The sequence below is a fragment of the Haematobia irritans genome, chromosome 5 (assembly GCF_050003625.1).
Source record: "Haematobia irritans isolate KBUSLIRL chromosome 5, ASM5000362v1, whole genome shotgun sequence".
NCBI lineage: Eukaryota > Metazoa > Arthropoda > Insecta > Diptera > Muscidae > Haematobia > Haematobia irritans.
The window spans coordinates 175,158,119-175,175,379 of record NC_134401.1 but is presented as its reverse complement, the minus strand read 5'-3'; the positions used below and the strand labels follow the sequence as shown (position 1 = coordinate 175,175,379).

Sequence of the window (17,261 nt, the reverse complement as noted above, 5' to 3'; positions counted from 1 at the left end):
TATTTACTGCTGCGATTATTTATGACACTGTACCACTTTGAATTTCATGTTTTTTTGATAAATTAGTCACAATAAGTTGCTATTGTGAATCACTTTATCAAAATACAATCCGGCAAAATCGGCGCGACTTGCACTGATGAGTTGTTCTGGATAGACCAGGGCAACGATGTTCTGGATAGCCCATACAAATGTTGCATCCAGTGCTAAAAGAAAACAGCCCTAATGTTTAAAGGTGAGTATTAAGTTCGAGTTTAAGGTAAGTACTATGTTCACTTTTCGCGTTGAAATTTTCGTGGTTACTTTATTGAAACAGTTCAATATAAAGCAGACAAATTAACTCAATTGATGCGTAGTTTCTTGTTCCTCTAGATTTCGGCAAGACTTTACAGGAATAAGTTTGTTTTCATTTATAATTTTGGTTATTTAAGGAAAAGTAATCGCGAAAATAAAGTGGTTTTCAACTCGAAAACCGAACATAGTACCTACCCTTAGCCGCTAAAATCGCTAAAGTGAAAACTAAATCAGTAAGAAAAATGCATGAAATTATACATATTTGTTGCAAATTTTATTATAACTTGATGGAAAAGCCCAAAGCAAATTTTCACAAAGTTTGTATTCCTTAAAACGGATTATTAAAGAAAAGTAATCGTGAAAAATGGCGTTTTTAGCGGCTAAACTCGAACTTAATACCCACCTTAAGATATTTAAAGTTTTGTTGTTTTTTTTTTCTTATTTGTTGTTATGTTTAATAAGATTATTATTTATCAATTGGTATTGTAGTGTATTATGTAGTGTAGTGTATTATTACATAATTTATTTTGATGAAAATGAATAAATTATACAAAATTCATAGAATTTTGGCTTTGACTTTCAATTTTGAATTTGACTCGCATCGCAAATTGTTTGACAAATTATTGAGTAGCGACGCATTTCAATTTGAGGAAAACACATTGATATTATTGCTAATGTGTTGAATTTCACTGTTGAGGGTAATGTCTGTTTTTTGTTGAGAACGCGATTTTCTCAACAATTTCTCAACTTGAATATTACCCTAATCCTTTGAAAAATTGTTGAAATTTAGCATTTTTCAAACGTTTGTGTTTATTGGGACATATCCCATATATTGGTCACAATATAAATTAAATCCGAAGACATAATCGATACTTCTGCATGTTTATGGGATCGAACGATCGAAGAAATGGCATATATTATGGAATTGTCGTATCGATTGGACACACTGCAAGATTCTTTATAAACACAGACATTCCGTCCGATGCCGTAACATAACGGCTTCGTATGATTTTTTGGCGATTAGCCTAATAGAATAAACGTACCCAATAAACACCGGATGAGCGTTTTTCAAATGCAACAACTTTTCAGTTTGAGGGTAAATATAATTTTCAACATAAATTCAACTTGACTTGAAATAGCTCATCTTCAATACATCTTCAAATTGTTTGAGAATTACTTCCAATTTGGCAAAATGTTGACGAAATCTTTGAAAAGGTTTTGAAGATAATATGAGAAAACTTTGACAAAACACTACCCTAAAATGCAACAAAAAAACCATGTGGTTTTCAATACTTGTTTGTGCAACGAAGTTCGTGGTCAATTGGAAGAAATAAAAAAAATGGAAAATTTTAGACAAAAAACTGAATTTACTCCAAATAGTTTCTAATAATAGGTAAGTGAAAATAAAAAAATGAAATGAAACTTTAAGGAAGACACTAAATATATATCTCTTTGCCGAAAACTAAAATTATCGATTCTACGTTGTAATGGACTAGTTTTGTAGAATTAGCGGTGGCACTCTTAGCGATTGGTTGCGGCTGTAGCTCGCCGGAAACTGGGGGTTCTTTCCGCTATAATCCATACATTCAAATTTGAAGTGCCTGGTGTCATAAGATTTCCAAACGATTTAATTTCGAACACATAACGATGGACAGTTACCCTTTTGAATTTGAAGCTATAAAGAAAACGGACGGACGGACATCCTCCAGCTGACTACCCCATTGTTCGAACAAGAGAATGTGTGTTGATTACATCCCGAACCAGGTGTATGTGGTCCAATGGGCTACCCCCCCTTAATATGATCCTTAGATTGATCATCCTTGAGTTTCCTTTTTAGCCCTTTATGTACAACCTTAAAAGAAACTCCCAAAAATATGCTACACAAAATTTCCTTTCACATCAGCTACATCCTCGACCCTCAAACAGAAACTCAACACATCATAGAATCAAATATTCTTTCAAAATCCAAAATATATTGTTATAAATTCCATATTAAAATAATAATTTGTAAACAAATTTATAATAATGAATAAAGGTAGTATAACACTATATAAATATAAATAAATAATGTAGCATAAAGGAGATAATAACAAGGTCCAAACTTATGAATATATCTTTTTCTGTATTATGAATTTAACATCGGTTATTTTCCCTTTTTTTTTAGATTTTAGGTATCGGCTTATTAAATAGTTTTTACGGTTTGGACGTTATTATTATTTATTATACAAGATTATTATTTCTAACATTTAAAATTTTTTCGAATTGATAATCTTTTTAACATTTTTTTACATAATATAAAATGTTCATTCCTTTAGTTGTTTAACAATGTTATTTCGGTTCATGCTTTTAACTTCTTTTCTTTTTTTTTTATTTGTCTTTCTGATATATTTGCATTTTTCTTTAAGGTTGAACAATTATTAAAGTTTAGAAAATCTTTGCTTTTTTTTTTACATAAACTGATTCTTCAATATTTCATCTTGTGGTAATTGTGTGAGTTGTATGATTGGTTTAAATTTAATTATTTTTCTTCATATTTGTTAGAAAGTTTTTTTTTAGTTTAATTTCATAATGATTATGTATGGAGAAAAAATAAGTCATAAGGATTTTGATTGCGTAACGGCCTGACACGTGTCTTTTATGAAATCTACATTATTTTCATTAGTCTTTCCGATATCTTCCCCGTTTTTGCTTTTCAAGCTTTTAAAATTCGTTTTCATGTGTTCTTCGACTTATTCTCCTACTGTGCTCGTTATGTTTCTTTAATTCTTTCAGAAACATGTTTCATAATGTTATGTACTCACTCAACATTTTCATTCTCTTAGCAAGGTTAAGAACCTGACTTCCTCGGGATACCTAGTTGCCTGCGCGTTTGGATGATTGATGCCAGTGGCCACCAGGTGGGTCTGGCTATCTAATTGAAACTGCTAGATGGTCCTGAGTGTTCTTCTACCAAAACGCCGTTTCGTTGCCAACACAATATCCTAAATGGGTCATTGTCAAAATAACACGAAATAAAACCAGGAATTATTTCATTGTCTCATCGTATGATAGAAATCATGCATTTCAATTCTTACCCGAGGTTAAAAGAAAAAAAACACAAAAACAGTATTGATATGCAACACAGTTTCGGGTCTAAGAAGAATAACAAATCTAAACATTAAAACGCAGTGAAATGAAAGTTTTACATTAGAATTTATAACGCGGTTTCAAACTTCGTAATATTTACCGTGATGAAAGCAAATTAAATGTTTGAAAGTTTACACTGTAACTGTGAAATAGCAATCTTATTACTTCGACTTCAACATCAATAATGAACAATAGCAGTTACCATGAGGTTCATATACCACCATGTTTTTGCCCTCATCTCACGACTTTGAGAAAGGTCAACTCCTATCCTGACTCCGTATCCTCAACAACCATGGCTTATCTACTCCTTTTTTGTCCAAATGTTGGTCGAATCGCAAATTGCCTCTGATTACCCATAGATGGCGTGTTTGTCGACATACGTTATGACTGGGGAATTCAAATACCTTTTCCAATAAAAAATGAACATGGCAACTATCATCATTTGTTCCGCCTATAACTTCCATTTCGTCACCTAATATGCAAGTCCGCCGTAGTCTCGTTTCCCAAAACCGCACTAAATTATTCTAAATGAGAACCGTTGGCAGATCACACATAAAATAAATTTTGCTAAAACAAAATAATCCTTAGGCATTGTAAACAAAAATTCCATTTAGATACATTGTGCTATATCTCAAACAATAAAAAAAAAACAAACGAGACATGTATCCAAATTCATTTGAAAAATCTGCTGCAAGTTTCAGTCATCCGCCATCATAACTGTAATAGAGTGGCCGTCACAAAGCCAAATTTTGTGTTCGTAAGCCATGAAGAAACAAAATTTGGGAAATACGAAGTCGGACACAATGTAGGAAAAATGTAAATCACTAATTCCCCATATCCGAGTAATGTAATTATAAATTCCCATGAAGCTACGTCCGTATAAACGTTCTCTATTAGGTGACACGCGTAAGATAATAAAAAGCTAAAAAAAACGAAACCTTTTCCTAACTTTCAGCTATACCCATAACCCTAGCCATTGCATCATACGCCTCATAACCATCAAACCATACGCATAAAAATATTAAAACTGAATATTCCTGTTCACCCAATCAACTGCCAAGCTATATTTGATAGCCTCCCAATTAGGCTGCCCATGCTACTCTTAGTAGCCACTTCAGTTCTAGGAACAAAGTTCCCAGACAGCCTATTGACAGTAGCATCATTAAAACGCATAATGGTCCGGTGAACCATGGGATCTAGAAACCGCCATGCTGTGGGACACTTTTTGTGCCACAGCTGTGCCTAATCCATGCCATCCAAGCCAATATCACGCCTGCAAAGATGTAAATATCCACTGGGACGGCCGAAACCATCATCATTTCCTCCAAAGGAGACGTATACGAACAATCGGCACACAGAAAACAATATAACTGTTACCGCACAGCTATAAATACCTTTGTCCCGCCATGCAAAAAAAAAAAACCCAACTAATTTCTTTGCCCAACAACCAAATTTCCGATTATCGAAAATCATCTACGGTTTCATTCTAAGGCAATCAAAAGGCCTGTTGGATCAACAAAACACACCATACTTTTTACAATGGCGGATAAAGTTTGTGCCAACTCCCCTGAATATCGGTCTCTAGTTCCGGTCATATAAGGACGCAGTGTCGCTCGTCATCACATTTCTGAAAAGCACATACCCCGAAAAAAAGAATATGCAAATGCAGTTATATGATCACTGCCCCTTAAAAAAAACGTACTAAACACAACGAAGGTGAAATTAAACCCAGCAGAATATATGATGACAGTACACATATCCGAATCGACGAAATGTCAAGGCTCAACTTTTCCACACAAAAACAAGGCAACCATACGACACTCAACTGCGACATTGTTCGGTGTATTCATCGGCGACCAACCAAAATTACCCGATGGTGTCATTTGCCTGCTCCATTCAGAATTTTAACATCAAGACATAACAACGCATCATTTTCCTTCTGGTGTACAAAATCGTAACAAACGTTATGAGTCACGAATACGATCCTGTTTGAACAATCTGACAACCCATAACCTTCGAATACTGAGGATAAAGTGCCGACACTTTCAAAACTAGCTCATCGGTATATGGAATTCTATTATTATTGAAAAAAAACATCAACAAAAATGGTGTGAACAACCTTCGTGAAAATTCCTGTACGGTCACCAACCGATCGAACTAAAGTTAAAAGTTAATTGCTTACTCTGCAACTACAAATTTTTATACTGGTAACTATCAGAACCAAGGCCATCCAATTATTTTTCCAATTGAAATGTCTTCAGAAACGAAAATGATGGTATCAATCACAGCTTTAATTGGGCATAGAGAAAAAAAGTCTTCATTAAAAAAAATTAATTTCATTAGCTAATTTCAATTAATTTCTTAATTGATTCAATTAAAAATTTAATTGTTGTTGATTGCAAAACTCAATTATTTTTTTTTTTAAGTTAAAAAGGTATATATTTTCAAATACTTTCTTAATTGGATTAGAGTTTTTTTATTTGGATCCGAAATTAATTAAAAATTTAATTGTATAAATTAATTTTTTAATTAACAATTTTTAAATTTTCAATCATCGACTTAATTAACTTAATGTTAGTATCTTGATTAACAAGTTAATTTATTAATTGCAAAATTTCAACTTCAATTAATTTTTTTACTTGAAGACACTTTGGTGCTATTTTTTCTGTGTACCTGATCCAATCACGGAATTATTTGATCCAGTCAATTTCCGAACAGAAATTACTTACATCACGTACAGAAAAACACCTAAAAACCAATACTATTGCTACAAAAACCAAACAGTTTCAATGACCATCCTCAATTATTTCTGTTTCATTGCTACTATTAATTCATTTCATATTTTTTTAAGTTAAAATATAACATTGTTGTATTTGTCCTATAGGCTTTCTGTACTGTGTGACATAAATAAAAATGAAATAATTTCCTGTAGCCTTACAAAAACGATATACCTGAAGTTTTATTTTCCTTCGATCTGAGCAAAACTTCGTTGAACTAATGAATAGTCCGCATACTGAAATAACTCTTTTCTAGCAAGTTCCTCTATCGTACCTTTATCTGGATATAACTACCACTTAACTAAAATGTTGATAGGCTTAAATTCAAATCTCAATTAAAAAAAATATATATTTTTAAATAAATTCCCTACCATTTTGCAATTCCATTAGCAAAACCAAATAATTTTTTAAATTTGGGAATTTGTATATCATTCATTCACGTAGCTCTATTGCGTGTGATATGATACCAATATAGTGAGTTGCACTATGCAGTAAATAATTTCTTGCTTCGAATATTTTCTGTATGTGTAAAATGGCTGGGTAATATAGTTCTATCCCATACTTATCAACCTAGAATTTTAGATGTTGAGCGTGAAAAGTACCAACTAACTTACCCTTAGAATTTTCAATTTCATAAAGATTCTTGCCAACTGCCCTTCTAACCCTACATTTTAGCCATGGTTTGCATAACTTGGAGTTTATGCCTTTCGAGAAATTACTTTGAACAAAGTTTTTCCTATAAATTTCTTGACCTGGCTTAAATGTTATCTCCCGAGAACGTTTATTATAACTTCTGACGTTGCGTGTATATGCCTCGTGCAATCGTTCGGTAATCTTCTTTTGAATCAGTTGCATTTTAGACGATTTAGGTAAAACCAAAATCTCACCATCAGGCAAAGCATTAAGCTTTCTCAGAATTGTGTAGGCTTGAGCATGGGTTATCATGTTATAACCGAACAGTGCGAAATATGGTGTCTCCCCTGTTGATGCATGTATGGTTGATCGTAGTGAGCATTCAATCAATGACAAGTTCTCGTCCCACCTATTCTGCTCCTTCTGTAGTAAAACCCTAATGCCACTCAGTATCGATTGGTTAACCCTTTCGCTGGCATTCGATTGTGGCGAATGGATGGCTGTGCGCATGTGTCGTATTCCATATAGGTTTATGAGTTCCTTGAATGCTTCACAAGTGAATTGTTTTCCGTTATCGGAATGAAGAGTTTCAGGAACTCCAAACTTGTGGAATACCTCTGACGTGAGAAATTTGATAACTGATTTCGAAGTTGCTTTCGGCATTGCCTTTAGCAAAACGAACTTGGTCCTATGATCCAACACTATAAATATATGTGTGTTTCCATTTCTTGTTCTGGGATATGGTCCCAAGAAATCAACATATATCTTCTGAAATGGGCGCTCCGTCTTCACCTCTTGGCCCATGGTCGGTCGAAGAATCTGTTTAGTGTGTTTGTTCTCTTTGCAGCTTTCGCAATTTGTTACAAAATCTCGAACGTCTGCAGCTAGTGTTGGCCAATAAAAGAATTCTCGAACATCGTGGATAGTTTTAGCTATCCCCCCATGACAGGTATTCAGTTCATGTGACCGTTTGATGACGCCACGAGTGAGGTCTTCTGGGAGCCATATTCTCCAACACTCCCCTTCATCCACTATGTCGCCACGATTGAATCCGGTTCTCTTCATGACAATATCATCCTCTACTTTTAGGTCTGGTAAACGTTCTCTGTTCTGATTAATCGTATCCTTTAATGCTTCATATTTTGGATTTTGGAATTCAGTTGAGCTCAAATCAACAAACACATTTTCTTCAAAGCTGAGCTCTTCCATGTCCAAACGTGAAAGCATATCTGGAACGATATTTTTCGAACCCCTGCGATGCTCGATTTTAAATTGGTAGCCCTGGAGCTTGAGACTCCAGCGAGCTAGTCTCCCATTCAAATCTTGTTGTTTCATCAGCCATCGCAGACTGGAATGGTCCGTGATGACTGTGAAATCCATTAACTCAATATATTGTCGAAATTTTTCGATAGCTAAAACCACTGCCAGACATTCCTTCTCTGTTGTTGAATAATTCTTCTGGGCAGGGTTTAGCTTCTTCGAAAAATATTCGATAGGATGTTCCTCCCCCTCACTATCCTTCTGGAACAATACCGCCCCTACACCTACGTTCGAAGCGTCGCATTGGACATAAAAGGGTTTTTCAAAGTCTGGGCTTCGTAAGATCGGACTGGAAATTAATCTTTCTTTCAATATCTCGAAAGATTTTAATGCCTGTGGAGTAAAACTAAACTTAGCAGATTTCCTTAGCGTGTCTGTGATCGGCGCAGTCAAAGTTGAGTAATCGGGAATAAATCGCCTGTACCACCCCACTGTTCCTAGGAACTTTCGCACATCTTTAGGCGTTCGTGGTGGTTTAATATTGGTGATCGCTTCCACTTTGCATGGATCGGTCTTCAATTTTCCATCACCAACAATGTATCCCAAATATCTAAGTTCCTTGTAGCAAAACTTAGATTTCTGCAAATTTATAGTAAGTCCAGCTGAGGTTAGTCGTCTACCAACCTCCCTCAATATCTCGACGTGAGATTCAAAACTCGAAGATACAACCAGGAGGTCATCTAAATACACAAAGACCCTGTCCTTGAGTCCCGACGGAATAACTTTGTCCATTAATCTGCACATGCGTTGCGCAGCATTGCACAGTCCAAAGGGCATGACCTTAAATTGGTAGTGAGGTCTCCCTTGGACTGTGAATGCTGTTTTTGGCCTACTTGATTCCTCTAAAGGAATCTGCCAAAAGGCATCCTTCAGGTCAATAGCAGAAATGAAAAAAGTTTCTCCCAGTCGGCTCAATAGTCCATCAATATTAGGCAGGGGATAAGCGTCCTTCTTCGTAACCTTATTTAATTCTCTGGCGTCCAAACAAAGCCTATTCTTATTAGGTTTTATCACAAGCGTCACTCTGTTGTTCCACGCTGCCTCTGTAGCCGGTTCAATGACATCCAAATCCAACATTCTGTCTATCTCGGCATATGTCAACTTCTGTATAGCTGGAGATATGGGGAAATACCTCATCTTCCTAGGTTCAGAATCCCCAGTATCTATAAAATGAGTTTCTAAATGTGTCTTTCCTAAACCAAATTTGCTGAAACATTTAAATTCGAGTTTCGCGCTCTCAAGTAGGATCTTTTGCTCATAGGTAAGTTCATGAATCTTGGGATTATCATTCTCGGTTATGGCCAGTTCCTCAACTGTTGGATTGTTAAAAGTGATCTTAATACCAAAAGCAGTCCAAAAGTCATAGCCGAGGATGAGTTTTTGGGACAATGAAGGCACCAAATAAAATGTCATTACTTGAGATTTATCATTACATTGTATAGTGGCCTTCACCTTGCCAACTATACTTCTTCCTCGTCCGTCTGCAGTATGAATCTTGGATTTAAAATCGAAAATTTTACATCCCATATCTTCAACACTTTTCAAGCAGTCCTTCCCCAAACAGGTAACACTGGCTCCACTATCCATTAACCCCCTTATTGGCCTATCATTAATGAAAACATCCAAATATGGTCTGATATCGTTGCCAACAGATAAACTCGAAATGGAAATTTGTTTCCTTTCAGCTTTTCTGTCTCGGTGTCTAATCCGGGTATTTAATATCCTTTTCGTCGGTCCTTTATCAAAATCCTTGAAGATCTCATTTCTAATTCGCTTGTAATTGGCCAGTCTGTCCTCATAAGGGATCAAGACTTTAAGTTCTGGCCCCTGTCTCCTAGTATCTGTATCATTTCTACACTGGGAAAAAATAAAATTATCTTTGACAACATTTGCAACCCTCTGTAGATTGTTGTCAACCTCATCAATGGCGGTTTTTGAATCATTGTGGTATTTGAAATTTTGGACATATAACGATTTGTTATAGTCAGGAATACTTATTGGGGCTGATTCGCTTCCGAACATGATGGCCCCTTCCTCATTATGCTCCTCGGGTCTTTTCCCGCACATCGTGGACACTTCGGAGATATGACATCCTCGAACCCACATTTGTAACAAAACAGCGTTCGTTTCTCCGAATCACAGTCCACAAATGTGTGACCTGAACGTCTACAATTCCAACAAATAATCTGCTTTGTTGGTTGATCACTGAGCCTTAGAGCTTCAAGATGATAATCTTGGTCCAAATCAAGTTGTGGTCTTTCGTAACAAAATCCCGGCGGAAAATCCAGCTCATTTACTCTGCGCAGCGGCTGCTGCTGTTGTTGTCTGTAGGAGCTTCTTTTAGAAAGATTTCTTTCTGCCCGCCTACATTCCTCGAGTAAATGATCCATGCTGGAGATATACATCGGAAAAATGAGTTGTGCCAATCCATCTTTGAGGTTGTCCTTGACAATCTTCACAAGCTCATACTCCGGAATTGAAACTCTCATTTGGTTATTCAATACCATAATGTCGTGGAGGAAACTATCCGCACTCTCACCGTGGTGTTGCCTTCTTTCCATTATACGCCGTTGGATTTCGAAATCACTTTCGAATCTCTGGAATTTTCGTTTCAAATTATATTTAAGATTTTCCCAATCGCTATTCGGGTTTTGCCTTCTGAAATTCCAGAACCATTCGAAAGCGTTTCCGGACAACAATCGGTGAAAGCTTTTTATGAGTATTGGCCATGGGCAATTCATATCCGCTCTAATAGTCTCTACTCTAAATAAGAAATCCTCTACACTGACAGATTTGTTACTCCCATCAAATTGTATACCCCATTTCTCCAGATCTATATTACTCTGGGCCCTTGGTGCAAAACCAACCGCAGACGAAGATATAAAATGCTGTTGAGGAGGTGGGGGTATATAATTTGACCTATTTTGTGTAAAATTGTAATTTGGATTATTGTCCGTCGCAAAATTGTGAGACGTATGAGGTGGTGGTGCATAATTAGACCTACTATGTGGAAAATTGTAATTCAGATTATCACCCGTTGATACAGGAGGAGGTGGTGGTGGATAATTAGATCTGTTTGGTGGAAAATCATAATTTGGAGTATTGTTTGCTGTAAAATTGTGTGGTATAGGAGGTGGTGTTGTACCGAGATGTTGATGCGTAAAATTTTGTTGTTGAATTGTTTGATTCGATCGTGTATTCCACATTGTCTGTTGCCTTTGTTGTGGAGCAATATTCGCCCCTGTAATATTATCATTGTTTGATCTGTGGGAAACAACACTTAGCGGCCTGTTACTCCCCATACCTATATTTGCATGATTCCTATCAGAAGATGATAATTGCCGTTCCGATCTAATCGTCTCCCTCACTATTTCCGGTATAATTCGCCTCAAACTCTCTTGTACTTCCCTCATAGATCCAGCTTGAGCTGCACCTACCGAGGCTGCTACATAGTCTTGTATCGATATCCTGTTCTCATTCGAAGTCGATTCTCTATTCCGAATATTTGACGTTCCTAAATTCTGAGACTGAAAATCGTTTCGAATCCCTATAGCCGTTAGGCTACTATACTGGGGCGACGGTATAGTACTTTCGCTCCCAGTCGATGCAAAACTATGAGGACCTAAAGTAACGTCCTGCTCATTGTCCTGAACGGCAACATTGGCCGGTGTTGTGGCAGAAGTTGTATACGTATTGGTTGGTGTTGTTGTAGTTGTTGTAGTTGCGGTAGTTGTAGTATTAGTAATTGATGTAGTAGTTGTTGTTGTAGTCATGGTGGACGCAGTACCTCTGGCCATTGACCTGAGTATCATAATATAAATCACACAAAGCAATGAACTTCAACTTTGGGTATTCTATCCAAAATGTATTGATTCCTTCAAAAATGAATCCCAAAAAAAACTTGTCAGTAGTTACGTTTTTAAATTATTTCAAAATTCCGTAAGATACATTTGTTTCAATTTCTCTTATTTATTTCGTAATTTTTTCAAATGTAGCTTTTTTAGCTGTATTCTCATCAAAACTTTCTAACTTCTTGTTTTTTTTCCAGAAGATGCAATATTTTATGGTCGAGGTGTTTGTAGCTGAATGGCGGAAAAATTGTGGACATCTTTAATCAACATTTGAAAATTTTAAATTTCGTTCTTTTTTTTTTAATGCTTAAACTAATTTCCATTTGTCTTTATGAATCAATCAAATTTTCTTATTTTCTTGTATTCGAAATTTAAATAAGACTTTTCTATAAAACTCCCAATAAACTATCTCTTGTCCTACACTTGGAGAAAAACCTTGTTCCAATTTTCTTTAAAATTTATTTCTGTGAGTTTTTTATTTCTAAATCTTCTCCCCATGGTCAGCTAAAGAACTTTTGTAACACATCACTCGGGACAAATACTAACATGTAGTAACTAAATAGCAATCGGCCAATGAATAACAATGTCGTCGCGAACAATCGAAAACTTGGCGTTAAGTCGATTATGACTTACGACATTTCATATTCACGACTGGAAGCTAATCAGTCACCCAGTGTATGACGCACTGTCAAGATCTGTAGCAACGCAGGCATAACAAGTAAGGATTGTTTTCCGGGACTTACAGATCTATCGAAGATAATCACACAATGGTAAATATGATTTCAGAAATATAGTGCCAGATGGAGTCAAGTGGCTATACGATCATATATTTCCAATCCGATATGGTAGGCAGCCAATGGTTCAGAACTGCCATAAAGACTTGTGCACTTACTAGAAGTCCAAATGAAAAGACGTTTATCTGTGTTGCACTGGAACCATTGGACTGTCCCACGTTGCTGGGCGCCAAAATGTAATGGACTAGTTTTGTAGAATTAGCGGTGGCACTCTTAGCGATTGGTTGCGGCTGTAGCTCGCCGGAAACTGGGGGTTCTTTCCGCTATAATCCATACATTCAAATTTGAAGTGCCTGGTGTCATAAGATTTCCAAACGATTTAATTTCGAACACATAACGATGGACAGTTACCCTTTTGAATTTGAAGCTATAAAGAAAACGGACGGACGGACATCCTCCAGCTGACTACCCCATTGTTCGAACAAGAGAATGTGTGTTGATTACATCCCGAACCAGGTGTATGTGGTCCAATGGGCTACCCCCCCTTAATATGATCCTTAGATTGATCATCCTTGAGTTTCCTTTTTAGCCCTTTATGTACAACCTTAAAAGAAACTCCCAAAAATATGCTACACAAAATTTCCTTTCACATCAGCTACATCCTCGACCCTCAAACAGAAACTCAACACATCATAGAATCAAATATTCTTTCAAAATCCAAAATATATTGTTATAAATTCCATATTAAAATAATAATTTGTAAACAAATTTATAATAATGAATAAAGGTAGTATAACACTATATAAATATAAATAAATAATGTAGCATAAAGGAGATAATAACAAGGTCCAAACTTATGAATATATCTTTTTCTGTATTATGAATTTAACATCGGTTATTTTCCCTTTTTTTTAGATTTTAGGTATCGGCTTATTAAATAGTTTTTACGGTTTGGACGTTATTATTATTTATTATACAAGATTATTATTTCTAACATTTAAAATTTTTTCGAATTGATAATCTTTTTAACATTTTTTTACATAATATAAAATGTTCATTCCTTTAGTTGTTTAACAATGTTATTTCGGTTCATGCTTTTAACTTCTTTTCTTTTTTTTTTATTTGTCTTTCTGATATATTTGCATTTTTCTTTAAGGTTGAACAATTATTAAAGTTTAGAAAATCTTTGCTTTTTTTTTTTTACATAAACTGATTCTTCAATATTTCATCTTGTGGTAATTGTGTGAGTTGTATGATTGGTTTAAATTTAATTATTTTTCTTCATATTTGTTAGAAAGTTTTTTTTTAGTTTAATTTCATAATGATTATGTATGGAGAAAAAATAAGTCATAAGGATTTTGATTGCGTAACGGCCTGACACGTGTCTTTTATGAAATCTACATTATTTTCATTAGTCTTTCCGATATCTTCCCCGTTTTTGCTTTTCAAGCTTTTAAAATTCGTTTTCATGTGTTCTTCGACTTATTCTCCTACTGTGCTCGTTATGTTTCTTTAATTCTTTCAGAAACATGTTTCATAATGTTATGTACTCACTCAACATTTTCATTCTCTTAGCAAGGTTAAGAACCTGACTTCCTCGGGATACCTAGTTGCCTGCGCGTTTGGATGATTGATGCCAGTGGCCACCAGGTGGGTCTGGCTATCTAATTGAAACTGCTAGATGGTCCTGAGTGTTCTTCTACCAAAACGCCGTTTCGTTGCCAACACAATATCCTAAATGGGTCATTGTCAAAATAACACGAAATAAAACCAGGAATTATTTCATTGTCTCATCGTATGATAGAAATCATGCATTTCAATTCTTACCCGAGGTTAAAAGAAAAAAAACACAAAAACAGTATTGATATGCAACACAGTTTCGGGTCTAAGAAGAATAACAAATCTAAACATTAAAACGCAGTGAAATGAAAGTTTTACATTAGAATTTATAACGCGGTTTCAAACTTCGTAATATTTACCGTGATGAAAGCAAATTAAATGTTTGAAAGTTTACACTGTAACTGTGAAATAGCAATCTTATTACTTCGACTTCAACATCAATAATGAACAATAGCAGTTACCATGAGGTTCATATACCACCATGTTTTTGCCCTCATCTCACGACTTTGAGAAAGGTCAACTCCTATCCTGACTCCGTATCCTCAACAACCATGGCTTATCTACTCCTTTTTTGTCCAAATGTTGGTCGAATCGCAAATTGCCTCTGATTACCCATAGATGGCGTGTTTGTCGACAGACGTTATGACTGGGGAATTCAAATACCTTTTCCAATAAAAAATGAACATGGCAACTATCATCATTTGTTCCGCCTATAACTTCCATTTCGTCACCTAATATGCAAGTCCGCCGTAGTCTCGTTTCCCAAAACCGCACTAAATTATTCTAAATGAGAACCGTTGGCAGATCACACATAAAATAAATTTTGCTAAAACAAAATAATCCTTAGGCATTGTAAACAAAAATTCCATTTAGATACATTGTGCTATATCTCAAACAATAAAAAAAAACAAACGAGACATGTATCCAAATTCATTTGAAAAATCTGCTGCAAGTTTCAGTCATCCGCCATCATAACTGTAATAGAGTGGCCGTCACAACGTTCTTGAAAACATTAAAAAGCTGACCGATGAAAAAAGTTAATTTAATTGGACAATTAACTAGAACTGCTTCAAATAGTTTATAATAATTGGTAAGTCAATATGAAAAATTAAATCAACACTTTAGAGAAGTCACTAAATTTAAATCTCATTGCAGAAAACTAAAATATTTGGATGCTGCATTCTTGGAAACATTAAGTGGTTGACCAATGACAAAATGATGGTGGCTTATCGAAAAGAAAAAGTTTCCATAAATCAAAGTGCAACGAATTAAACTTGGTATTTATGCTTTCCCATATCAACAACTACTGGATGATAATTCGCATGACATTGATTTTGTGAATTAAAATTGTTATTTTGTGAATTAAAATTGATGGAAATTTATTTTAACTCTCTGGTCATCAAGTTCCTTGCAAATTGCCCGAATTTTAATGAGTTTTACAACAATTTTGTGACACCAACGTTATTGAGGAAATCGAATTTTGTGGTTTTCGATACATTTTGTACTACGAAGTACTTGGTCAGTTGGAAGAAATACAAAAAATTGAAATATTTTTGACATAAGACTGAAATTAATCCAAAACGCTAACTATAATTGGTAAGTTAACATAAAAAGTGAAATGAAAAAATAATGGAAATCACAAAACTCGATTGTTTTGCAGAAAACTAAAATCATTGGGTGTTATATTCTTGGAAGATGTTGACCGGTGAAGAAATGATGAAGGAAACAACAAAGAAAAGATTCCAGAAGACTTTCAAAGTGCAATCAATTAAACCAATGTGCAACAATTAATATATCAAGAACTTCTGGATGAAAATATGCAATACATCAATTTACATTCCGTCCTCAGTTTGATATTTTGTGAATTCCTCTTGATGGAATCTATTCTAACACGCAGGCCAGCAAGTTCCTCGATAGTAATTATTTAAAATTGGCAGCATATTAATTAATAAATAATTAATTAATAGTGTGACACCAATATTATGGAGGAAATCGAATTATACATGTAAAAATGTTTAAGACATTTAAAGTTGTATTGATAGTTTTAGTTATTAATACGTTTAAAAAGATAATTATGTTTTGATTGGCATTATATTATTATTTTTATATATTATTTATGTTATTTTTGATATCATTATATTTTTAACGAAAAAATTAATAAAATTTACAAAATCCCTAGAAATTTAGTGTTGACTTTCAGTTAGAACTGGGATTGACTTTCATGCAAATTGTGGTTAGAAAATATTCGCAACAATGTTAATTTTTAATTTGTCTCACATTGAAAACTGTTTGAGAAATTATTAAGTAGCGATGCATTGCAATTTGGAGATTACAATTGAGAAATTATTGCTGATGTGTTGAATTTTACTGTTGAGGGTAATGTCTGTTTTTTGTTGAGAACGCGATTTTCTCAACAATTTCTCAACCTGAATATTACCCTAATCCTTTGAAAAAATGTTTGAAAAATTATTGCTTTTTAGTATTTTTCAAACGCTTGTGTTTATTGGGTACCAACAAACTATCAAGAACAGGCAGAAAAAGATTGATTTGTTACACTTAAAATGAATTTCACGAATAATATTTATTTCTCATCCTCCATTTTAAGCTGAGTACTATCATAGACCAAGAAAATATAGAGACATACCTTGATAATTCACCATGGTTTTGTTTATTTGCAGTGCGCAGTCATTCCACTCAATTGCGCAGTCAAGTGACTCAATTTATTTTTGGAAAACGAGAATAACCGTATAAATTAGTCAATTTGCATTACAAAAAAGGTGTGGATGAATAGTATTTTATAAACTTTCACAATATTTGGTGTTTCAACAAAAGAACAAAGGAAAGAAAACGAATTAAAGCCAAATTAAAAAATCACTCTATTGCAGACGAAAAAGAGCCATCTACGGTGT

At 34.8% G+C, this 17,261-nt stretch overlaps 3 long non-coding RNA genes across 3 annotated transcripts; 1 reads left to right on the top strand and 2 right to left on the bottom strand.

Annotated features, from left to right (window-relative positions):
• Positions 1–1,552: 1,552 nt before the first annotated feature.
• LOC142240308 (uncharacterized) lies at positions 1,553–16,426 on the top strand. The gene is made up of 4 exons (XR_012723227.1): positions 1,553–1,684; positions 15,373–15,442; positions 15,508–15,948; positions 16,013–16,426. It is a non-coding gene; the product is annotated as an uncharacterized LOC142240308 (long non-coding RNA).
• On the bottom strand, positions 1,787–3,997 carry LOC142240211 (uncharacterized). Its single transcript, XR_012723194.1, has 3 exons — positions 3,518–3,997; positions 3,366–3,441; positions 1,787–3,272 (listed from the first exon to the last, which is right to left on the bottom strand). It is a non-coding gene; the product is annotated as an uncharacterized LOC142240211 (long non-coding RNA).
• LOC142240378 (uncharacterized) lies at positions 13,679–14,877 on the bottom strand. The gene is made up of 3 exons (XR_012723253.1): positions 14,712–14,877; positions 14,560–14,635; positions 13,679–14,466 (listed from the first exon to the last, which is right to left on the bottom strand). It is a non-coding gene; the product is annotated as an uncharacterized LOC142240378 (long non-coding RNA).
• Positions 16,427–17,261: the final 835 nt, after the last annotated feature.